Here is a 26,940-nt window from a genome sequence, read left to right on the forward strand (position 1 = left end):
ACCGCCCCCCTGTCCCCGTCCCCGTCCCCGTCCCACCCCGTCCCTGTCCCACCGCCCGTCCCCCTGTCCCCGTCCCCCTGTCCCCGTCCCCTCCCCGTCCCAAATGAACCATGATCAAGAAATGATTAATCAAATAGCCTCGTCTTCTCTTTAATGTCGTATGCCTATTCATATAGTTTGTACATTATCATTAAACATTATCATAAGGCATTGTATAAAGACAAGCTTTCAATTTCATGATCAATGCATTGGCAAATGTCTGCAGTAATTGTAGATTATCAATTGGGACAATTTGTGTGCTCTCAAGCCAAAAGAGGAGAATTTTTGAATGAATTGATTTCGATGGTTGACATTAGACTTGTGCGGTATCCAGATTGTCTTTAATACCGACTTTGTGCCATCCCGGGATATTCGGTAATACTGGCACTGAACACGAGGCGCTATTTTTCAAACCCCACTTGAGCCTCTGTAATATGAAAGGTTAGCAATGCTAACAAGTACATGTAAAATCCCCCCAGTGTTCCTCTGTAATATGAAAGGTTAGCAATGCTAACAAGTACATGTAAAATCCCCCCAGTGAGCCGCTGTAATCTGAAAGGTTAGCAATGCTAACAAGTACATGTAAAATCCCCCCAGTGTTCCTCTGTAATATGAAAGGTTAGCAATGCTAACAAGTACAGTGGGGCAAAAAAGTATTTAGTCAGCCACCAATTGTGCAAGTCCTCCCACTTAAAAAGATGAGAGAGACCTGTAATTTTCATCATAGGTACACTTCCACTATGACAGACAAAATGAGGGGGAAAAATCCAGAAAATCACATTGTAGGATTTTTAATTAATTTATTTGCAAATTATGGTGGAAAATAAGTATCTAATTAAGAGAAAGTTAGAAAGGGTGCGTGTGTGTCCGTGCATGTGTGTGTGTGTCCGTACATGTGTCCGTGCATGTGTGTGTGTGTGTGTGTCCGTGTATGTGTGTCCGTGCATGTGTATGTGTGTGTCCATGTGTGTGTGTCCGTGTGTGTGTGTCCGTGTGTGTGTGTCCGTGTGTGTGTGTCCGTGTGTGTGTGTGTGTGTTTCTAATCTGTGTGATCCATCTCCTGCCGGTTACAGAATCCCTGTCCTGAGATCGGAGCTTCCTTTCTGTCCAGAATCAGCTTCTGGTGGATCACTGGGTGAGCTGTTAGGAAGTAATCTATTTAAACGTGACAAAATATTTGTAAATAACTTTTGGCACGGTCTAATTAACTCAACAACCAAAAACACATCTAAGTTTAGCTTTCTTAATGAACCCGTGAAAAATCAATAGTCATTTCTGGTTGTTTATGGAAGTTAGCTGGCGAACTCATTGATCCTGGGTTGTAGGATACCCCTCTGGAAACAGCAGGCATGAGTTTCTGTTTCTACAGGAAGTGTTAGTGCTGACTGTTTCATTCCTTTCTTCCTTCCTTCTGTTTCTCTCTCTCTCTGTGTGTTTCTCTCTCTCTGTGTTTCTCTCTGTGCTTCTCTCTCTCTGTTTCTCTGTGTTTCTCTCTCTGTGTGTTTCTCTCTGTCTGTCTCTCTCTGTGTGTTTCTCTCTGTCTCTCCCTCTCTGTATATCTCTCTATGTGTTTCTGTCTCTCTCTCTCTATGTGTCTCTCTCTGTGTGTCTCTCTCTGTGTGTGTCTCTCTCTCTGTGTGTCTCTCTCTGTGTGTGTCTTTCTCTGTGTGTGTCTCTCTCTGTGTGTGTCTCTCTCTGTGTGTGTCTCTCTCTGTGTGTGTCTCTCTCTGTGTGTGTCTCTCTCTCTGTGTGTCTCTCTCTCTCTGTGTGTCTCTCTCTGTGTCTCTCTCTCTGTGTCTCTCTCTCTGTGTCTCTCTCTGTGTGTTTCTCTCTGTCTCTCCCTCTCTGTGTATTTCTCTCTCTGTGTGTTTCTGTCTGTCTCTCTCTCTCTCTCTGTGTGTCTCTCTATGTGTGTCTCTCTCTGTGTTTCTCTCTCTATGTATGTCTCTTTCTGTGTTTCTCTCTCTGTGTGTTTCTCTCTCTGTGTGTTTCTCTCTCTCGGTGTGTTTCTCTCTGTCTGTCTCTCTCTCTCTCTCTGTGTTTCTCTCTCTATGTGTTTCTCTCTCTCTGTGTGTTTCTCTCTCTATGTATGTCTCTTTCTGTGTTTCTCTCTCTGTGTGTTTCTCTCTCTGTGTGTTTCTCTCTCTCGGTGTGTTTCTCTCTGTCTGTCTCTCTCTCTCTCTCTGTGTTTCTCTCTCTGCGTTTCTCTCTCTGTGTTTCTCTCTCTGTGTCTCTCTCTCTCTCTCTCTGTGTTTCTCTCTCTGTGTGTTTCTCTCTCTGTGTGTTTCTCTCTCTGTGTGTGTTTCTCTCTCTCTGTGTGTTTCTCTCTGTCTGTCTCTCTCTCTCTCTCTCTCTATGTGTGTTTCTCTCTGTGTTTCTCTCTCTCTCTCTCTCTCTGTGTTTCTTTCTCTGTGTGTTTCTCTCTCTCGGTGTGTTTCTCTCTGTCTGTCTCTCTCTCTCTCTCTCTCTATGTGTGTTTCTCTCTGTGTTTCTCTCTCTGTGTTTCTCTCTCTCTCTCTCTGTGTTTCTCTCTCTGTCTTTCTCTCTCTCTCTCTCTCTCTGTGTGTTTCTCTCTCTCTGTGTGTTTCTCTCTCTCTCTGTGTGTTTCTCTGTGTGTGTTTCTCTCTCTCCCTCTTGCTCATTTGTCTACCTCCCCTCTCCTCCAGTCTGATAGTAACAGGTTATAAGCGTCCGTTAGAACAGAAGGATCTGTGGTGCCTGAACTCAGAGGACCGCTCCCAGAGGGTCGTCCCTCAGCTCGTACGACGCTGGGACAACGAGTGCCTGAAGGTCAAAAGGTCAGGAGAACCCACCAGGAACCACACACCTCCACACATGCGTGCAGAAAACGTGCAGGCATGCACACGCGCACTTGCACGTCATGGCGCGTTTGCACTCGGGCAAGGTCAAAAGGTCATGTTCATTAGGGCACACCGCTAAATAACTCCTTCTCCCCCCCCCCCCCCTCCCGCCCCTCCCGCCCTTTCTCCCAGACCGGAGGAGAAGACTCTGTACTCCCCAAAGAAGGCTCCTCGGGGAGAGAAGGAGGGTGTCCCCGTAGAGGAGTCAGAGATCCTGATTATGAAGACGCCCCAGAAGACTAGAGAACCCTCTCTGTTCTGGGCCCTCTGTCTCACCTTCGGACCCTACTTCCTCATCTCTTCTCTCTACAAGATCATCCAGGACATTCTCATGTTCGTGGGGCCGAATATACTCAGGTAGGTGAGATACTCTCGTCTGGTCTCCTCTTCTAGTGGGGTGGGGGGTGGGGGGGGGTCGTTGTAGGTGTTTCTGTTCTAGTGGGGGGGGGTCATTGTAGGTGTTTCTGTTCTAGTGGAGGGTAGTTGTAGGTGTTTCTGGTCTAGTGGGGGTAGTTGTAGGTGTTTCTGGTCTAGTGGGGGTAGTTGTAGGTGTTTCTGGTCTAGTGGGGGTAGTTGTAGGTGTTTCTGGTCTAGTGGGGGTCGTTGTAGGTGTTTCTGTTCTAGTGGGGGGTAGTTGTAGGTGTTTCTGTTCTCGTGGGGGAGGGGTCGTTGTAGGTGTTTCTGTTCTAGTGGGGGGGTAGTTGTAGGTGTTTCTGTTCTAGTGGGGGGGTAGTTGTAGGTGTTTCTGTTCTAGTGGAGGGGGGGGGTCGTTGTAGGTGTTTCTGTTCTAGTGGGGGTAGTTGTAGGTGTTTCTGTTCTAGTGGGGGGGTAGTTGTAGGTGTTTCTGTTCTGGGGGGGGGTCGTTGTAGGTGTTTCTGTTCTAGTGGGGGTGGGGGTCGTTGTAGGTGTTTCTGTTCTAGTGGGGGGGTTGTAGGTGTTTCTGTTCTAGTGGGGGGTGGTTGTAAGACGGTTATCATTAGCATCGCTAACGGCTACACAACGTGGTGGACAATACGCAGACCACACACACACACACACACACACACACACACACAGACACACAGACAGACAGACAGACGGTCATTCCCGTGCCGTTGCCTCTGCAGGAAGTTTCAGGTAATACGAACCACTGATGCATTCTGTTCATGTCTTACCAAAAAACTTGATTTATTTTCTAATAAGTTCAAAACATTTAGTTAGTTTCCAAACGTACAACATATTTGATTAGAAGAACCGAAAGTAAGTCATTCTAATTCAGGACAGTTTTTCCAAGATAAAATATTTTTAAAAAGTACTGTAGTTTGGGTACAACGTACAACACTAGACCTCTCTTTCTCTCGCTCTTGTCATTTCAGGCTGTATAGATGTTTGACCTGTCTTGCTGTGTTCATGTGCTCTTGTGGTTTCAGGCTGTATAGATGTCTGACCTGTCTTGCTGTGTTCATGTGCACTTGGAATTATTAGAAATCAGTTTTTTTTCTTCTGACGTCGCCAAATGGACGTTTTGTTTCAGATCGTCAGAAGAACCCTTGAATTCGGCCTTTTGTGTCCATCTCTCTTGCCGTCCCTACCCACTGACATTTGACCTCTTTTTATCATCGTCTCTCAGGCTGCGTCATTGCCTTTTGACCTCTGACCTGCTAACCCCTTGATCTCCAACCCCTCAGGTTGCTGATCCAGTTTGTGAACGACTCTAGCGCCCCCTCGTGGCAGGGCTACTTCTACACCACGCTGCTGTTCGTTTGCACCTGCTTCCAGACCCTCATCCTGCAGAAGTACTTCCATGTGTGCTTCGTCACGGGAATGAGGCTACGCACTGCTATAGTAGGAGCTGTCTACAGGAAGGTAATCACTATTGACTTGACTTGTCTAGTTAAATGAAGGTACAATTTAAATAAAGGTTTCGTTTAAAAATATATATAATAATAATATTCTGCTGATCGATTGACTGATTTGATTAGTGATTGTTTGATTTGATTGATTGACTGATTGATTTGATCAGTGACTGATTGATTTGATCAGTGACTGATTGATTTGATCAGCGACTGATTGATTTGATCAGCGACTGATTGATTTGATCAGCGACTGATTGATTGATTTGATCAGCGATTGACTGATTGATTTGATCAGCGACTGATTGATTTGATCAGCGATTGACTGATTGATTTGATCAGCGACTGATTGATTTGATCAGCGACTGATTGATTTGATCAGTGACTGATTGATTTGATCAGCGATTGACTGATTGATTTGATCAGCGATTGACTGATTGATTTGATCAGCGATTGACTGATTGATTTGATCAGCGATTGACTGATTGATTTGATCAGCGATTGGCTGATTGATTTGATCAGCGATTAATTGAGATTTAATTTGTCATGATGCTCCACACCGCTACAGTAGAGTCTGTCTACTGATCGTAGGTGTACTAATCAATCAATTGATGATCGATTGATCTGACATTTGTAGACCCTTCATTGACCCTTAACCCCTGTCTGACCTTTACCCTCTAACCTCTGCCCCCTCCCAGGCTCTGGTGATCAGTAACAGCGGCGCGGCGTACGTCTACAGTGGGAGAGATCGTCAACCTGATGTCGGTCGACGCCCAGCGCTTCATGGACCTCATCACCTACATCAACATGATCTGGTCTGCTCCTCTACAGGTCATACTGGCCCTGTACTTCCTGTGGCAGGTACGCACCAAAGATCTTTAAATAAACCAAGAGGTCATACTGGCCCTGTACTTCCTGTGTCAGGTATGCACCAAAGATCTTTAAATAAACCAAGAGGTCATACTGGCCCTGTACTTCCTGTGGCAGGTACGCACCAAAGATCTATAAAATAAACCAAGAGGTCATACTGGCCCTGTACTTCCTGTGGCAGGTACGCACCAAAGATCTTTAAATAAACCAAGAGGTCATACTGGCCCTGTACTTCCTGTGGCAGGTACGCACCAAAGATCTTTAAATAAACCAAGAGGTCATACTGGTTCTGTACATCCTGTGGCAGGTACTTGTTACTGACTGGGTGTGATCTGGATAGCATTTTGATGGCGCAAGTAGACACATTTCAAGCTAAGGAGTGAGGTTCTGAATCCAACTCTGTTACATACGCAGCAGAGACTGTTGTCGTCTTAACGAGTTCTCAATGGTTTGTGATGTCATGTCCTGTGTAGAACTTGGGTCCGTCGGTGCTGGCTGGCGTGGCTGTAATGGTTCTGATGGTGCCAATCAACGGTGTGATCGCCATGAAGACCAAAACATACCAGGTACCTCTCTGACCCCTTATTCACAACATACCGGGTACCTCTCTGACCCCTTATTCACAACATACCAGGTACCTCTCTGACCCCTTATACACAACATACCAGGTACCTCTCTGACCCCTTATACACAACATACCAGGTACCTCTCTGACCCCTTATTCACAGCATACCAGGTACCTCTCTGACCCCTTATTCACAACATCACTCTGATACCAGGTATCACTAGAAATGTAGCAGAGATATAATAGACATGTAGCAGAGATGTTTTTTATTTATTTTTATTTTACCTTTATTTTACCTTTATTTTACTAGGCAAGTCAGTTAAGAACAAATTCTTATTTTCAATGACTGCCTGGGAACAGTGGGTTAACTGCCTGTTCAGGGGCAGAACGACAGATTTGTACCTTGTCAGCTCGGGGGTTTGAACTCGCAACCTTCCGGTTACTAGTCCAACGCTCTAACCACTAGGCTACACTGCCGCACTGCATTTCCCCTCCCATCCCCCAGGTGGCGCTGTGTACGTTCAGTTTATGTGATGGTATTGTGGTGTTGTGATCACCAGGTCGCTCAGATGAAGAGTAAAGACAACCGCATCAAGCTGATGAATGAAGTTCTCAACGGCATCAAGGTATCACATCACATGTCTTTTGACCTGAGGTTTATATACTGTTTGAATTTGTATCACATTTTATGTATGTTTCTGCATGTCAGGGTTGGGGTCAAATACTTCAGATTCCAGTTCTTTCAGCGTTTCCTCTAGCCTGGCTGGAGTGCCAGATGGGCTGCGTTTGGGGTTTATTAAGCCAGACAGACACAGCCTGACGAGCTCAGTTTAGACACAGCCGGACGAGCTGAGACAGACACAGCCGGACGAGCTCAGAGAGACACAGCCGGACGAGCTGAGACAGACACAGCCGGACGAGCTCAGTTAGACACAGCCGGACGAGCTCAGAGAGACACAGCCGGACGAGCTGAGACAGACACAGCCGGACGAGCTGAGACAGACACAGCCGGACGAGCTGAGACAGACACAGCCGGACGAGCTGAGACAGACACAGCCGGACGAGCTCAGTTAGACACAGCCGGACGAGCTCAGTTAGACACAGCCGGACGAGCTCAGAGAGACACAGCCGGACGAGCTCAGTTAGACACAGCCGGACGAGCTCAGTCAGACACAGCCGGACGAGCTGAGACAGACACAGCCGGACGAGCTCAGAGAGACACAGCCGGACGAGCTCAGTTAGACACAGCCGGACGAGCTCAGAGAGACACAGCCGGACGAGCTGAGACAGACACAGCCGGACGAGCTGAGACAGACACAGCCGGACGAGCTCAGAGAGACACAGCCGGACGAGCTCAGAGAGACACAGCCGGACGAGCTCAGTTAGACACAGCCAGACGAGCTGAGACAGACACAGCCAGACGAGCTGAGACAGACACAGCCAGACGAGCTGAGACAGACACAGCCGGACGAGCTGAGACAGACACAGCCGGACGAGCTCAGTTAGACACAGCCAGACGAGCTGAGACAGACACAGCCAGACGAGCTGAGACAGACACAGCCGGACGAGCTGAGACAGACACAGCCGGGCGAGCTCAGAGAGACACAGCCGGACGAGCTGAGACAGACACAGCCGGACGAGCTCAGAGAGACACAGCCGGACGAGCTCAGTTAGACACAGCCGGACGAGCTGAGACAGACACAGCCGGACGAGCTGAGACAGACACAGCCGGACGAGCTGAGACAGACACAGCCGGACGAGCTCAGAGAGACACAGCCGGACGAGCTCAGAGAGACACAGCCGGACGAGCTCAGTCAGACACAGCCGGACGAGCTGAGACAGACACAGCCGGACGAGCTGAGACAGACACAGCCGGACGAGCTGAGACAGACACAGCCGGACGAGCTGAGACAGACACAGCCGGACGAGCTGAGACAGACACAGCCGGACGAGCTGAGACAGACACAGCCGGACGAGCTGAGACAGACACAGCCGGACGAGCTCAGAGAGACACAGCCGGACGAGCTCAGAGAGACACAGCCGGACGAGCTCAGAGAGACACAGCCGGACGAGCTCAGTTAGACACAGCCAGACGAGCTGAGACAGACACAGCCAGACGAGCTGAGACAGACACAGCCAGACGAGCTGAGACAGACACAGCCGGACGAGCTCAGTTAGACACAGCCGGACGAGCTCAGAGAGACACAGCCAGACGAGCTGAGACAGACACAGCCGGACGAGCTGAGACAGACACAGCCGGACGAGCTCAGTCAGACACAGCCGGACGAGCTCAGTCAGACACAAATTTGATCAATTTGATCAATGTTTCTGAATATGTACCGAGATGTTCAAATAAACCTGAACCTGAACCTGAACCTAAAGGTGTTGAAGCTGTATGCGTGGGAGCTGGCCTTCAAAGACAAGGTGTCAGCCATCAGAGAGAGCGAGCTCCGTGTCCTCAAGAAGGCTGCTTACCTGGGGGCAATATCCACCTTCACCTGGGTCTGTGCTCCCTTTCTGGTGAGTTACAGAGACATGTAGACACACACACACACACACACACACACACACACACACACACACACACACACACACACACACACACACACACACACACACACACACACACACACACACACATGCACACACACACACACACACACATGCATGCTCACACTCACTCTTACATGGTGACTTGATCCACCTATGTCCCTGACATAAATATTTAACATTGTCTTTGATTGTCTCTATCCTCCCCTCGGAATCTGATGATGATATTTAACATGCATCCCCTCCCATCCCCCAGGTGGCGCTGTGTACGTTCAGTTTATGTGATATTATATATTGTTATATTATGATATATAACATGCATTTCCCCTCCCATCCCCCATGTGGCACTGTGTACGTTCAGTGTATGTGATTTTATATATTGTTATATTATGATATATAACATGCATTTCCCCTCCCACCCCTCAGGTGGCGCTGTGTACGTTCAGTTTATGTGATATTATATATTGTTATATTATGATATATAACATGCATTTCCCCTCCCATCCCCCAGGTGGCGCTGTCTACGTTCACAGTGTATGTGATGATAGATGAGAGGAACGTGCTGGATGCTCAGAAGGCATTTGTGTCTCTGGCTCTGTTCAACATCCTGCGTTTCCCCCTCAACATGCTGCCCATGGTCATCAGCAGCATGGTCCAGGTAGGTGTGCTGATCAGGTCTGGACAGCAAATCAATCGATCAAATAATCTATCTACAAATCAATCAATATGCAATTCAATCAAATCAGTCACTGTATTCATCTATAAATCAAATCCATCAATGTATCAATTAAGTAAAACAGTAAACTAACCAATTAACTCCAACCAATCAGATTCCATCGAGGTGATTAATTCATTAACATGTAACATGTGATCATCATCAGTGTGGACCAGATACGTGCTGAGGGCTGTACTGTAGATCACTCTATGGCTGCGTTTACACACGCAGCCCAGTTCTGATTTATATGTTTCCCTAATACGTTGTATACGTTGTTTGACCAATCAGATCAGCTCTTGCCAATAATTGGGCAAAATATCAGAATTGTCCACACAGACACACAGACACAGACACACACACACACACACAGACACACACACACACACACACACACACACACACACACACACACACACACACACACACACACACAGACACAGACACAGACACAGACACAGACACACACAGACACACACACACACACACACACACAGATTCATATGCTGTACAGACCGGTGAGTTGTACCATGCTGCTGGTGACCAGGGACAAGATATTGATCAATAAATCAATCTTTCAGCCTCGTGGTGCAGGTCAGTATGGTATATCAATTAGTCAATCGGTCAGTCCATTGGCTAATTAATTAATCAGTCAATCAATCAATCAGTTGGTTACTCATGAATGAATCCATCAACCAAAGTTGATCAATGTCATGACAAATCATGTCCAATATAGTATTGGAATGATATATATAGTCATGTCGGCAGGGTAACCCACCGTTCCTAGGCCGCCATTGAAAATAAGAATTTGTTCTTACCTGACTTGCCTAGTAAAATAAAGGTAAAAAAAATCATCCAATATAGTTTTGATAGTAATGGAATTGTATACAGTTGAAGTCAGAAGTTTACATACACTTAGGTTGGAGTCATTATAACTAGTTTTTAAACCACTCCACAAATTTCTTCTTAACAAACTATAACTTTGGCCAGTCGGTTAGGACATCTAATTTGTGCATGACACAAGTCATTTTTCCAACAATTGTTTACAGACAGATTATTTCACTTACAATTCACTGTGTCACAATTCCAGTAGGTCAGACGTTTACATACACTAAGTTGACTGCCTTTAAAAAGCTTGGAAAATTCGAGAAAATTATGTCATGGCTTTAGAAGCTTCTGATAGGCTAATTGACATAATTTGAGTCAATTGGAGGTGTACCTGTGGATGTATTTCAAGGCCTACCTTCAAACTCAGCGCCTCCTTGCTTGACATCATGGGAAAATCAAAAGAAATCAGCCAAGACAATTGTAGACCTCCACAAGTCTGGTTCATCCTTGGGAGCCATTTACAAACGCCTGAAGGTACCATCTGTACAAACAATAGTACGCAAGTATAAACACCATGGGACCACGCAGTCTTCATACCGCTCAGGAAGGGGACGCGTTCTGTCTCCTAGAGATGAAAGCACTTTGGTGCGAAAAGTGCAAATCGATCTCAGAACAACAGCAAAGGACCTTGTGAAGATGCTGGAGGAAACAGGTACAAAAGTATCTATATCCACAGTAAAACGAGTCCTATATCGACATAACCTGGAAAGGCCGCTCAGCAAGGAAGAAGCCACTGCTCCAAAACCGCCATAAAAAGACAGACTACGGTTTGCAACAGCACATTGGGGACAAAGATCGTACTTTTTGGAGAAATGTCCTCTGGTCTGATGAAACAAAAATAGAACTGTTTGGCCATAATGACCATTGTTATGTTTGGAGGGAAAAGGGGGAGAACACCATCCCAACCGTGAAGCATGGAGGTGGCAGCATCATGTTGTGGGGGTGGCATCATCATGTTGTGGGGGTGGCAGCATCATGTTGTGGGGGTGGCAGCATCATGTTGTGGGGGTGCCAGCATCATGTTGTGGGGGTGCATTGCTGCAGGAGGGACTGTGCACTTCACAAAATAGATGGCATCATGAAAATTATGTAGATATATTGAAGCAACATCTACAGACATCAGTCAGGAAGTTAAAGCTTGGTCGCAAATGTGTCTTCCAAATGGACAATAACCCCAAGCATGTTTCCAAAGTTGTGGCAAAATGGCTTGTTACTACAGAACGTTGGTTATATATTTATCATTAAGGATAAAGCGCTATTCACACGGGACTCGTGTACCTACAGAACGTTGGTTATATATTTATCATTAAGGATAAAGCCCTATTCACACGGGACTAGTGTAACTACAGAACGTTGGTTATATATTTATTATTAATGATAAAGCCCTATTCACACGGGACTAGTGTGACTACAGAACGTTGGTTATATATTTATTATTAAGGATAAAGCCCTATTCACACGGGACTAGTGTAACTACAGAACGTTGGTTATATATTTATTATTAAGGATAAAGCCCTATTCACACGGGACTAGTGTACCTACAGAACGTTGGTTATATATTTATTATTAAGGATAAAGCGCTATTCACACGGGACTAGTGTACCTACAGAACGTTGGTTATATATTTATTATTAAGGATAAAGCCCTATTCACACGGGACTAGTGTACCTACAGAACGTTGGTTATATATTTATCATTAAGGATAAAGCCCTATTCACACGGGACTAGTGTACCTACAGAACGTTGGTTATATATTTATCATTAAGGATAAAGCCCTATTCACACGGGACTAGTGTACCTACAGAACGTTGGTTATATATTTATCATTAAGGATAAAGCCCTATTCACACGGGACTAGTGTACCTACAGAACGTTGGTTATATATTTATCATTAAGGATAAAGCCCTATTCACACGGGACTAGTGTACCTACAGAACATTGGTTATATATTTATTATTAAGGATAAAGCCCTATTCACACGGGACTAGTGTAACTACAGAACGTTGGTTATATATTTATTATTAAGGATAAAGCCCTATTCACACGGGACTAGTGTACCTACAGAAGGTTGGTTATATATTTATCAGTAAGGATAAAGCGCTATTCACACGGGACTAGTGTAACTACAGAACGTTGGTTATATATTTATCATTAAGGATAAAGCCCTATTCACACGGGACTAGTGTACCTACAGAACGTTGGTTATATATTTATCATTAAGGATAAAGCCCTATTCACACGGGACTAGTGTAACTACAGAACGTTGGTTATATATTTATCATTAAGGATAAAGCGCTATTCACACGGGACTAGTGTGACTACAGAACGTTGGTTATATATTTATTATTAAGGATAAAGCCCTATTCACACGGGGCTAGTGTAACTACAGAACGTTGGTTATATATTTATTATTAAGGATAAAGCCCTATTCACACGGGACTAGTGTAACTACAGGACGTTGGTTATATATTTATTATTAAGGATAAAGCCCTATTCACACGGGACTAGTGTGACTACAGAACGTTGGTTATATATTTATTATTAAGGATAAAGCCCTATTCACACGGGGCTAGTGTAACTACAGAACGTTGGTTATATATTTATTATTAAGGATAAAGCCCTATTCACACGGGGCTAGTGTAACTACAGAACGTTGGTTATATATTTATCATTAAGGATAAAGCCCTATTCACACGGGACTAGTGTAACTACAGAACGTTGGAATGTTCGTTATTCCAGAGGACGATTAGGACGGGATAAGTTTTTTTCCAAACTGCCCCCTGTAATTCTTTATTTTTGTCATTCTATAAATTGTCCAGGCTACACTGGTAACTCTAGCGATAACAGGCTACACTGGTAACTCGAGCGATATCAGGCTACACTGGTAACTCGAGCGATATCAGGCTACACTGGTAACTCGAGCGATAACAGGCTACACTGGTAACTCTAGCGATAACAGGCTACACTGGTAACTCGAGCGATAACAGGCTACACTGGTAACTCGAGCGATAACAGGCTACACTGGTAACTCGAGCGATAACAGGCTACACTGGTAACTCGAGCGATAGCAGGCTACACTGGTAACTCGAGCGATAACAGGCTACACTGGTAACTCGAGCGATAACAGGCTACACTGGTAACTCGAGCGATAACAGGCTACACTGGTAACTCGAGCGATAACAGGCTACACTGGTAACTCTAGCGATAGCAGGCGACACTGGTAACTCGAGCGATAACAGCCTATACTGTGCAAATGTCAATAATATATAACAACCTCCATGTAGCCTAAAATACACAATCAAGGGATTGCTTCTATTTTTTTAACCCGCCCTTCAGCCAAACACCTGCCCTTCAGCCACCCTTCAGCCACCCTTCAGCCACCCACCCGCCCTTCAGCCACCCTTCAGCCACCCTTCAGCCGCCCTTCAGCCACCCTTCAGCCACCCACCTGCCCTTCAGCCACCCTTCAGCCACCCACCCGCCCTTCAGCCACCCTTCAGCCACCCTTCAGCCGCCCTTCAGCCACCCTTCAGCCACCCTTCAGCCACCCTTCAGCCACCCACCTGCCCTTCAGCCACCCTTCAGCCAACCACCTGCCCTTCAGCCACCCTTCAGCCAACCACCTGCCCTTCAGCCACCCTTCAGCCACCCTTCAGCCACCCACCCGCCCTTCAGCCACCCTTCAGCCACCCTTCAGCCACCCTTCAGCCAACCACCCGCCCTTCAGCCAACCACCCGCCCTTCAGCCACCCTTCAGCCAACCACCTGCCCTTCAGCCACCCTTCAGCCACCCACCCGCCCTTCAGCCACCCTTCAGCCAACCACCTGCCCTTCAGCCACCCTTCAGCCGCCCTTCAGCCAACCACCCGCCCTTCAGCCACCCTTCAGCCACCCTTCAGCCAACCACCCGCCCTTTAGCCAACCACCCGCCCTTCAGCCAACCACCCGCCCTTCAGCCACCCTTCAGCCACCCTTCAGCCACCCACCCGCCCTTCAGCCACCCTTCAGCCAACCACCTGCCCTTCAGCCACCCTTCAGCCACCCTTCAGCCACCCTTCAGCCAACCACCCGACCTTCAGCCAACCACCCGCCCCTTCAGCCACCCTTCAGCCACCCTTCAGTCAACCACCCGCCCTTCAGTCAACCACCTGCCCTTCAGCCCCCCACCCGCCCTTCAGCCCCCCACCCGCCCTTCAGCCAACCACCCGCCCTTCAGCCACCCTTCAGCCAACCACCTGCCCTTCAGTCACCCTTCAGCCACCCTTCAGCCAACCACCCGCCCTTTAGCCAACCACCCGCCCTTCAGCCAACCACCCGCCCTTCAGCCACCCTTCAGCCACCCTTCAGCCACCCACCCGCCCTTCAGCCACCCTTCAGCCAACCACATGCCCTTCAGCCACCCTTCAGCCACCCTTCAGCCACCCTTCAGCCAACCACCCGACCTTCAGCCAACCACCCGCCCTTCAGCCACCCTTCAGCCACCCTTCAGTCAACCACCCGCCCTTCAGTCAACCACCTGCCCTTCAGCCCCCCACCCGCCCTTCAGCCCCCCACCCGCCCTTCAGCCCTCCACCCGCCCTTCAGCCAACCACCCGCCCTTCAGCCAACCACCCGCCCTTCAGCCAACCACCCGCCCTTCAGCCACCCTTCAAGCCAACCACCTGCCCTTCAGCCACCCTTCAGCCACCCTTCAGCCAACCACCTGCCCTTCAGCCACCCTTCAGCCACCCTTCAGCCAACCACCTGCCCTTCAGCCACCCTTCAGCCAACCACCCGCCCTTCAGCCAACCACCCGCCCTTCAGCCAACCACCCGCCCTTCAGCCCCCCACCTGCCCTTCAGCCAATCACCTGCCCTTCAGCCAACCACCTGCCCTTCAGCCCCCCACCTGCCCTTCAGCCAATCACCTGCCCTTCAGCCAACCACCTGCCCTTCAGCCCCCCACCTGCCCTTCAGCCAACCACCTGCCCTTCAGCCAACCACCCGCCCTTCAGCCAACCACCCGCCCTTCAGCCAACCACCCGCCCTTCAGCCAACCACCCGCCCTTCAGCCACCCACCTGCCCTTCAGCCAACCAACCAGCCACAAACCCGCCCACCCTTCAGCGGGACCCTTCAGTTGCCCCCCCACCCTTCAGCCACCCTTCAGCCAACCACCTGCCCTTCAGCCACCCTTCAGCCACCCTTCAGCCAACCACCCGCCCTTCAGCCAACCACCCGCCCTTCAGCCAACCACCCGCCCTTCAGCCCCCACCTGCCCTTCAGCCAACCACCCGCTCTTCAGCCCCCCACCTGCCCTTCAGCCCCCCACCCGCTCTTCAGCCCCCACCCGCCCTTCAGCCAACCACCCGCCCTTCAGCCCCCCACCTGCCCTTCAGCCAACCACCCGCTCTTCAGCCCCCCACCTGCCCTTCAGCCAACCACCCGCCCTTCAGCCAACCACCCGCCCTTCAGCCAACCACCCGCCCTTCAGCCCCCACCTGCCCTTCAGCCAACCACCCGCTCTTCAGCCCCCCACCCGCCCTTCAGCCAACCACCCGCCCTTCAGCCAACCACCCGCCCTTCAGCCAACCACCCGCCCTTCAGCCCCCCACCTGCCCTTCAGCCAACCACCCGCTCTTCAGCCCCCACCTGCCCTTCAGCCAACCACCCGCCCTTCAGCCCCCCACCTGCCCTTCAGCCAACCACCTGCCCTTCAGCCCCCCACCTGCCCTTCAGCCAACCACCTGCCCTTCAGCCAACCACCCGCTCTTCAGCCAACCACCCGCCCTTCAGCCAACCACCCGCCCTTCAGCCCCCCACCCGCCCTTCAGCCAACTACCCGCCCTTCAGCCCCCCACCCGCCCTTCAGCCCCCCACCCGCCCTTCAGCCAACCACCCGCCCTTCAGCCCCCCACCCGCCCTTCAGCCCCCCACCCGCCCTTCAGCCAACCACCCGCCCCTTCAGCCAACCACCCGCTCTTCAGCCAACCACCCGCCCCCTTCAGCCAACCACCCGCCCTTCAGCCAACCACCCGCCCTTCAGCCCCCCACCCGCCCTTCAGCCCCCCACCCGCCTTTCAGCCAACCACCCGCCCTTCAGCCAACCACCCGCCCTTCAGCCACCCACCTGCCCTTCAGCCAACCAACCAACCAGCCACAAACCCACCTGCCCTTCAGCGGGACCCTTCAGCCACACAATATGTAATGACCCTAAACCCATCCTCCTGCAGATATAACTGTGGGGTCTGCGGGTTATGAATCAACCAGCGCATCACTAATATGTATCCTCTCCCTGCTGTCTCCTTCCTCCATCTGTCTCTCTTTCTCTCCCTCCCTCCATCTGTCTCCCTCTCTCCCTGTCTCTTTCTCTCTCCCTCACTCCATCTGTCTCCCTCTCTCCCTGTCTCTTTCTCTCTCCCTCCCTCCATCTGTCTCCCTCTCTCCCTGTCTCTTTCTCTCTCCCTCACCCCGCTGTCTCCTTCCTCCATCTCTGTCTCTTTCCCTCCCTCCATCGGTGTCCCTCTCTCTCTGTCTCTTTCTCTCTCCCTCCCTCCATCTGTCTCCCTCTCTCCCTGTCTCTTTCTCTCTCCCTCACCCCGCTGTCTCCTTCCTCCATCTCTGTCTCTTTCCCTCCCTCCATCGGTGTCCCTCTCTCCCTGTCTCTTTCTCTCTCCCTCACCCCGCTGTCTCCTTCCTCCATCTGTCTCTTTCTCTCTCCCTCCATCTGTCTCTTTCTCCCTCCCTCCATCTGTCTCCCTCTCTCCCTGTCTCTTTCTCTCTCCCTCCATCTGTGTCCCTCTCTCCCTGTCTCTTTCTCTCTCCCTCCCTCCATCTGTGTCCCTCTCTCCCTGTCTCTTTCTCTCTCCCTCCCTCCATCTGTCTCCCTCTCTCCCTGTCTCTTTCTCTCTCCCTCCCTCCATCTGTGTCCCTCTCTCCCTGTCTCTTTCTCTCTCCTTCCCTCCATCTCTCTCTGCAGGCCAGTGTTTCTATGAAACGTCTGTGTGTGTTTCTGTCTCATGAGGAGCTGCAGGAGGACAGTGTGGAGCGCAGGGCTGTAGCAGGCTGTGAGTCACATATGTACACACACACACACACACACACACACACACACACACACACACACACACACACACAGAGTGAGAAACACACACAGACAGAGTGAGAAACACAGGCAGAAAGATCATCCCAGCCTCTGTACCCAGATGCTGTTTGATGTGTTAGTCTTTAATGAGGCTTCAATACTCTCCCTCTCTCTCTCTCTTTCTACTCAATTCCTGTTCCTCTCTCTTGTATGTCTTCCTCTGTTCCCAGGCTCAGACAGTATCTCCATTGAGGACGGGGTGTTCAGCTGGTGTAGAAACGATGCCCCCACTCTGAAGAGGTAATGCTCAAAGAAGAGTGTTGTCCCATGTATTCACCCCCCCCCCCCCTCTTGACTTTGTTACTTTCATGGCAGTTGGAGGCTTACTGCATATTACTATATTACCATTACTATAGTATACATACACACAGCTTACTGCATATTCTATTACTATAGTATACATACACACAGCTTACTGCATATTCTATTACTATAGTAGTATACATACACACAGCTTACTGCATATTCCATTACTATAGTATACATACACACAGCTTACTGCATATTATATTACTATAGTAGTATACATACACACAGCTTACTGCATATTCTATTACTATAGTAGTATACATACACACAGCTTACTGCATATTCCATTACTATAGTAGTATACATACACACAGCTTACTGCATATTCTATTACTATAGTAGTATACATACACACAGCTTACTGCATATTCCATTACTATAGTATACATACACACAGCTTACTGCATATTCTATTACTATAGTATACATACACACAGCTTACTGCATATTCCATTACTATAGTATACATACACACAGCTTACTGCATATTCTATTACTATAGTATACATACACACAGCTTACTGCATATTATATTACTATAGTAGTATACATACACACAGCTTACTGCATATTCTATGACTATAGTAGTATACATACACACAGCTTACTGCATATTCTATTACTATAGTATACATACACACAGCTTACTGCATATTCTATTACTATAGTATACATACACACAGCTTACTGCATATTCTATTACTATAGTAGTATACATACACACAGCTTACTGCATATTCTATTACTATAGTATACATACACACAGCTTACTGCATATTCTATTACTATAGTAGTATACATACACACAGCTTACTACATATTCCATTACTATAGTAGTATACATACACACAGCTTACTGCATATTATATTACTATAGTAGTATACATACACACAGCTTACTGCATATTCTATTACTATAGTAGTATACATACACACAGCTTACTGCATATTATATTACTATAGTATACATACACACAGCTTACTGCATATTCTATTACTATAGTAGTATACATACACACAGCTTACTACATATTCTATTACTATAGTAGTATACATACACACAGCTTACTGCATATTATATTACTATAGTATACATACACACAGCTTACTGCATATTATATTACTATAGTATACATACACACAGCTTACTACATATTCTATTACCATAGTAGTATACATACACACAGCTTACTGCATATTCCATTACTATAGTAGTATACATACACACAGCTTACTGCATATTCCATTACTATAGTAGTATACATACACACAGCTTACTGCATATTCTATTACTATAGTAGTATACATACACACAGCTTACTGCATATTCTATTACTATAGTATACATACACACAGCTTACTGCATATTCTATTACTATAGTAGTATACATACACACAGCTTACTGCATATTCTATTACTATAGTATACATACACACAGCTTACTGCATATTCTATTACTATAGTAGTATACATACACACAGCTTACTGCATATTCTATTACTATAGTATACATACACACAGCTTACTGCATATTCTATTACTATAGTAGTATACATACACACAGCTTACTGCATATTCTATTACTATAGTATACATACACACAGCTTACTGCATATTCTATTACTATAGTAGTATACATACACACAGCTTACTGCATATTCCATTACTATAGTATACATACACACAGCTTACTGCATATTCTATTACTATAGTAGTATACATACACACAGCTTACTGCATATTCTATTACTATAGTATACATACACACAGCTTACTGCATATTCTATTACTATAGTATACATACACACAGCCTCTAACTCCTCTCTTGCTGTCTCGCTCTCCCTTTCTCTCTCTCCCTCTCTTCTTCTTCTTTCTCCCTCTATCCCTCTCTCTCTCTCTCTTTCTCTTTCTCCCTCTATCCCTCTCTCCCTCTCTCTCTCTCTCTCTCTCTCTCTCTCTCTTCTTCTTTCTCTCTCTCTCCTTCTCTTTCTCCCTCTCTCCCTCTCTTTCTCCCTCTATCCCTCTCTCTCTCCCTCGATCTCTCTCTCTCTCTGTTTCTCTGTCTCTGCAGGTTGAGTGTACGTATCCCAGATGGGTCTCTGGTAGCTGTGGTGGGACACGTTGGCTCAGGGAAATCCTCTCTGCTCTCTGCTCTGCTGGGGGAGATGGAGAAACTAGAGGGATCTGTCTCTGTCAAGGTACATAAACACTTAAGGCTGACGAGAGAGAGAGAGAGGGAGAGGGAGAGAGAGAGGGAGAGAGGGGTGATTGGGTGTTGTATACAAACTCCTTCCATATCTGTATACTTTTGTACAGTCCAGGTGTGTTGCCAGGGAGACAGATAGTAGGGGTGTTGACAGGGGCTGGCCAAGGTGGGGCTCCAACCCACGTCAGCAGGGGCATGTGGTCTAGAGTCTGGAGCTAAGACACCAGACCACGGCATGATGTAGTTGGTTTTAACATCAGCAGCTATGACTGTTGATGTTATGTCTCTCCCCCTCCCTCCCTCTCTCCCCCCACTATCTCTCCCTCTCTTCCCCCACTATCTCTCTCTCTTTCCCTCCCTCCCTCTCTCCCCCCACTATCTCTCCCTCTCTTCCCCCACTATCTCTCTCTCCATCCCTCCTCTCTCCCCTCCCTCCCTCTCTCCCCCTCTATCTCTATCTCTCTCTTTTCCCTCTCTCTCTCTTCCCTCTCTCTCTCTTTCCCTCTCTCTCTTTCCCTCTCTCTCTCTCTTTCCCTCTCTCTCTCTTTTCCCTCTCTCTCTTCCCCCTCTCTCTCTCTCTTTCCCTCTCTCTCTCTTCCCCCTCTCTCTCTCCCTCCCTCCCTCCCTCCCCCTCCCTCCCTCCCTCCCTCCCTCCCTCCCCCTCCCTCCCTCCCTCCCTCCCTCCCTCCCTCCCTCCCTCCCTCCCTCCCTCCCTCCCTCTCTCTCTCCAGGGCTCTGTGGCCTATGTGCCTCAGCAGGCGTGGATCCAGAATGCCACCCTGAAAGACAACATCGTGTTTGGTCAGGAGAGGAAGGAGAGCTGGTACCACAGAGTGGTGGAGGCCTGCGCCCTGCTGCCAGACCTGGAGATCCTGCCTGCTGGAGACGGCACTGAGATCGGGGAGAAGGTGAGGACAGGAGGGGGTCTGGTGGGGGTTAGATCAGGGAGAAGGTGAGGACAGGAGGGGGTCTGGTGGGGGTTAGATCAGGGAGAAGGTGAGGATAGGAGGGGGTCTGGTGGGGGTTAGATCAGGGAGAAGGTGAGAACAGGAGGGGGTCTGCTGGGGGTTAGGGTTAGATCAGGGAGAAGGTGAGGACAGGAGGGGGTCTGGTGGGGGTTAGGGTTAGATCAGGGAGAAGGTGAGGACAGGAGGGGGTCTGCTGGGGTTTAGGGTTAGATCAGGGAGAAGGTGAGGACAGGAGGGGGTCTGGTGGGGGTTAGGGTTAGATCAGGGAGAAGGTGAGGACAGGAGGGGTCTGGTGGGGGTTAGATCAGGGAGAAGATGAGGACAGGAGGGGGTCTGGTGGGGGTTAGGGTTAGATCAGGGAGAAGGTGAGGACAGGAGGGGGTCTGGTGGGGGTTCGATCAGGGGGAAGGTGAGTACAGGTGGGGGTCTGGTGGGGGTTAGATCAGGGAGAAGGTGAGGAAGGGAGGGGGTCTGGTGGGGGTTAGATCAGGGAGAAGGTGAGGACAGGAGGGGGTCTGGTGGGGGTTAGATCAGGGAGAAGGTGAGGACAGGAGGGGGTCTGGTGGGGGTTAGGGTTAGATCAGGGAGAAGGTGAGGACAGGAGAGGGTCTGGTGGGGGTTAGGGTTAGATCAGGGAGAAGGGTAGGACAGGAGGGAGTCTGGTGGGGGTTAGGGTTAGATCAGGGAGAAGGTGAGGACAGGAGGGGGTCTGGTGGGGGTTAGATCAGGGAGAAGGTGAGGATAGGAGGGGGTCTGGTGGGGGTTAGGGTTAGATCAGGGAGAAGGTGAGGACAGGAGGGGGTCTGGTGGGGGTTAGGGTTAGATCAGGGAGAAGGTGAGGACAGGAGGGGGTCTGGTGGGGGTTAGGGTTAGATCAGAGAGAAGGTGAGGACAGGAGGGGGTCTGGTGGGGGTTAGGGTTAGATCAGGGAGAAGGTGAGGATAGGAGGGGGTCTGGTGGGGGTTAGGGTTAGATCAGGGAGAAGGTGAGGACAGGAGGGGTCTGGTGGGGGTTAGGGTTAGATCAGGGAGAAGGTGAGGATAGGAGGGGTCTGGTGGGGGTTAGGGTTAGATCAGGGAGAAGGTGAGGACAGGAGGGGGTCTGGTGGGGGTTAGATCAGGGAGAAGGTGAGGACAGGAGGGGGTCTGGTGGGGGTTAGATCAGGGAGAAGGTGAGGACAGGAGGGGGTCTGGTGGGGGTTAGGGTTAGATCAGGGAGAAGGTGAGGACAGGAGAGGGTCTGGTGGGGGTTAGGGTTAGATCAGAGAGAAGGTGAGGACAGGAGGGGGTCTGGTGGGGGTTAGGGTTAGATCAGGGAGAAGGTGAGGATAGGAGGGGGTCTGGTGGGGGTTAGGGTTAGATCAGGGAGAAGGTGAGGATAGGAGGGGTCTGGTGGGGGTTAGGGTTAGATCAGGGAGAAGGTGAGGATAGGAGGGGGTCTGGTGGGGGTTAGGGTTAGATCAGGGAGAAGGTGAGGACAGGAGGGGGTCTGGTGGGGGTTAGATCAGGGAGAAGGTGAGGACAGGAGGGGGTCTGGTGGGGGTTAGATCAGGGAGAAGGTGAGGACAGGAGGGGGTCTGGTGGGGGTTAGGGTTAGATCAGGGAGAAGGTGAGGACAGGAGAGGGTCTGGTGGGGGTTAGGGTTAGATCAGGGAGAAGGTGAGGACAGGAGGGGGTCTGGTGGGGGTTCGATCAGGGAGAAGGTGAGGACAGGTGGGGGTCTGGTGGGGGTTAGATCAGGGAGAAGGTGAGGAAGGGAGGGGGTCTGGTGGGGGTTAGATCAGGGAGAAGGTGAGGACAGGAGGGGGTCTGGTGGGGGTTAGATCAGGGAGAAGGTGAGGACAGGAGGGGGTCTGGTGGGGGTTAGGGTTAGATCAGGGAGAAGGTGAGGACAGGAGAGGGTCTGGTGGGGGTTAGGGTTAGATCAGGGAGAAGGTGAGGACAGGAGGGGGTCTGGTGGGGGTTAGATCAGGGAGAAGGTGAGGACAGGAGGGGGTCTGGTGGGGGTTAGGGTTAGATCAGGGAGAAGGTGAGAACAGGAGGGGTCTGGTGGGGGTTCGATCAGGGAGAAGGTGAGGACAGGTGGGGGTCTGGTGGGGGTTAGATCAGGGAGAAGGTGAGGAAGGGAGGGGGTCTGGTGGGGGTTAGATCAGGGAGAAGGTGAGGACAGCAGTGGGTCTGGTGGGGATTAGATCAGGGAGAAGGTGAGGACAGGAGGGGGTCTGGTGGGGGTTAGGGTTAGATCAGTGAGAAGGTGAGGACAGGAGAGGGTCTGGTGGGGGTTAGGGTTAGATCAGGGAGAAGGTTAGGACAGGAGGGGGTATGGTGGGGGTTAGGGTTAGATCAGGGAGAAGGTGAGGACAGGAGGGGATCTGGTGGGGGTTCGATCAGGGAGAAGGTGAGGACAGGAGGGGGTCTGGTGGGGGTTAGATCAGGGAGAAGGTGAGGACAGGAGGGGGTCTGGTGGGGGTTAGATCAGGGAGAAGGTGAGGACATTAGGGGGTCTGGTGGGGGTTAGGGTTAGATCAGGGAGAAGGTGAGGGCAGGATGGGGTCTGGTGGGGGTTAGATCAGGGAGAAGGTGAGGACATTAGGGGGTCTGGTGGGGGTTAGGTTCGATCAGGGAGAAGGTGAGGACAGGAGGGGGTCTGATGGGGGTTAGATCAGGGAGAAGGTGAGGACAGGAGGGGGTCTGGTGGGGGTTAGATCAGGGAGAAGGTGAGGACATTAGGGGGTCTGGTGGGGGTTAGGGTTAGATCAGGGAGAAGGTGAGGACAGGTGGGGGTTAGATCAGGGAGAAGGTGAGGACAGGAGGGGGTCTGGTGGGGGTTAGGGTTAGATCAGGGAGAAGGTGAGGACAGGAGGGGGTCTGGTGGGGGTCAGGGTTAGATCAGGGAGAAGGTGAGGCCAGGAGGGGGTCTGGTGGGGGTTAGATCAGGGAGAAGGTGAGGACAGGAGGGGGTCTGGTGGGGGTTAGATCAGGGAGAAGGTGAGGACAGGAGGGGGTCTGGTGGGGGTTAGATCAGGGAGAAGGTGAGGCCATGGTCACTGGTTTTGTAAGTGCTGGGACCCACTGGTATGCCCAGTGAAGGACCCAGGTTGTTGGTTTGAAACACCCTCTGTGTGCCTTGAGATATTGTATCCTGGTATACAGGTAGTGAATGGAGAACCCATGTCTGGTCTTGAGATAATGTATCCTGGTATACAGGTAGTGAACAGAGAACCCATGTCTGGTCTTGAGATAATGTATCCTGGTATACAGGTAGTGAACAGAGAACCCATGTCTGGTCTTGAGATAATGTATCCTGGTATACAGCTGGTGAACAGAGAACCCATGACTGGTCTTGAGATAATGTATCCTGGTATACAGGTAGTGAACAGAGAACACATGTCTGGTCTTGGGCGCTGGCAGTATTGATGGTTGTATTTTAACATGTTGTCTTCCCTCCTCCTCCTCCTCACCCTCTTCTTCCTCCTCCTCTTCCTCTTCCTCCTCCGCCTCCCCCTTCTCCTCCTCCTCTTCCTCCCCCTCCTCCCCCTGCCCCCTCCCCCTCCTCCTCCTCCCCCTCCCCCTTCTCCTCCCCCCAGCTCCTCCTTCCCTTCCCCCTTCTCCTCCTCCTCCTCCTTTCCCTCCCCTTATCCCCCTCCTCCTCCCCCCTCCTCCTCCCCCTCCTCCTCCTCAGGGTGTGAACCTGTCAGGTGGTCAGAAGCAGAGGGTCAGTCTGGCCAGAGCGGTCTACTGCAACTGTGCTGTCTATCTATTGGACGATCCTCTGTCGGCGGTCGACGCCCACGTGGGCAAACACATCTTCGAGAAGGTTGTCGGGCCCCAGGGAGTCCTCAAGGACAGGGTAAGAGGTCGTAACCCCAAAACAGAGGTCAGGGTTTATAATAGGGATGTGGTTTGGATTTGGTTTACAGTGTGACTCTCTGTCTGTGTGTGACTGACTTTTGTCTCTGTAGACTCGTGCTGGTGACACTCTGTGTGTCTTCCTTTATAGGATGTCACACACACACACGTTATGGGGTGTCCTTGCTGGGGGCGGGTCTACTCGTTAGGGGCGGGTCTACTCATTAGGACAGTGACCGTGTCTTCCTTCAGACACCGTCGAAACAGACCAGACCCAGCTGGTACCTGGTTCCTATACAGTCAATGAACTAATCAGACCAGACCCAGCTGGTACCTGGTTCATATTATACAGTCAATGAACTAATCAGACCAGACCCAGCTGGTACCTGATTCCTCTACAGTCAATGAACTAAACAGACCAGACCCAGCTGGTATCTGGTTCCTCTACAGTCAATGAACTAAACAGACCAGACCCAGCTGGTACCTGGTTCATATTATACAGTCAATGAACTATACAGACCAGACCCAGCTGGTACCTGATTCCTATACAGTCAATGAACTAAACAGACCAGACCCAGCTGGTACCTGGTTCCTCTACAGTCAATGAACTAATCAGACCAGACCCATCTGGTACCTGGTTCCTTTACAGTCAATGAACTAAACAGACCAGACCAATCTGGTACCTGGTTCCTCTACAGTCAATGAACTAATCAGACCAGACCCAGCTGGTACCTGGTTCCTATACAGTCAATGAACTAAGGTAAATGGTAAATGGCCTAAGTGAACTATCTTCATTTATCCACCATCTTTGAAATGGACTCAACCTCACAAATCCCCGGCCGTCCAGTCTTCAGTCAGCTGTTCAATCAAAATATACAGTATATGTACTGTATATACACTCAGTGTACAAAACATGGTCTTTCCATGACGTAGACTGACCAGGTGAATCCAGGTGATCTCATATTGATGTCACCTGTTAAATCCACTTCAATCAGTGTAGATGAAGGGGAGGAGACCTGGTTAAAGATGAAGGAGAGGAGACCTGGTTAAAGATGAAGGGGAGGAGACCAGGTTAAAGGAGGATTTTTAAGCCTTGAGACAACTGAGACATGGATTGTGTCTGTGTACCACATCTATCTTCAATCTGTCAATTCAACTAAAATCCCTTAATATACTGGATCTATTTAAAAAGCCCTACTCTGACCCTCTGTGTGTGTGTGTTTCTGTCTCCGTAGACTCGTGTTCTGGTGACCCACGGTCTGAGCTTCCTGCCCCAGGCAGATCTGATCCTGGTGATGGTGGAGGGAGAGATCACTGAGAGGGGCTCCTACCTGGAGCTGATGGCTCGTGACGGGGCCTTCGCTGAGTTCCTCAGGACTTACGCCAACAAAGAACAGGAAGATGACGAATCAGGTGACATATGTTATCTTCATCATCATCATCATCAGCTAGCTAGCTAGCTAGCTACATCTCTACACTATAACCTCTATAGTCATTGCCACTGTTTGTCATGTCATCATCTCTTTAACCACTATAGTCATGTCATCATCTCTATAACCACTATAGTCATGTCATCATCTCTATAACCACTATAGTCGTGTCATCTCTATAACCACTATAGTCGTGTCATCATCTCTATAACCACTATAGTCATGTCATCGTCTCTATAACCACTATAGTCATGTCATCGTCTCTATAACCACTATAGTCATGTCATCGTCTCTATAACCACTATAGTCATGTCATCATCTCTATATCCACTATAGTCATGTCATCATCTCTATAACCACTATAGTCGTGTCGTCATCTCTATAACCACTATAGTCATGTCATCATCTCTATAACCACTATAGTCATGTCATCATCTCTATAACCACTATAGTCATGTCATCATCTCTATAACCACTATAGTCATGTCATCATCTCTATAACCACTATAGTCATGTCAGCATCTCTATAACCACTATAGTCATGTCAGCATCTCTATAACCACTATAGTCGTGTCATCATCTCTATAACCACTATAGTCATGTCATCATCTCTATAACCACTATAGTCATGTCATCATCTCTATAACCACTATAGTCATGTCATCATCTCTATAACCACTATAGTCATGTCATCATCTCTATAACCACTATAGTCATGTCATCATCTCTATAACCACTAT

General features: G+C 49.3%; 1 pseudogene; it reads left to right on the top strand.

Moving 5' to 3' along the window:
• The window catches only part of LOC135532748 (multidrug resistance-associated protein 1-like), a 72,846-nt pseudogene that overhangs the window by 14,122 nt on the left and 31,784 nt on the right, over nt 1-26,940 (top strand).

The sequence above is a fragment of the Oncorhynchus masou genome, unplaced genomic scaffold (genome assembly GCF_036934945.1).
Source record: "Oncorhynchus masou masou isolate Uvic2021 unplaced genomic scaffold, UVic_Omas_1.1 unplaced_scaffold_2005, whole genome shotgun sequence".
Taxonomy (NCBI): Eukaryota; Metazoa; Chordata; class Actinopteri; order Salmoniformes; family Salmonidae; genus Oncorhynchus; species Oncorhynchus masou.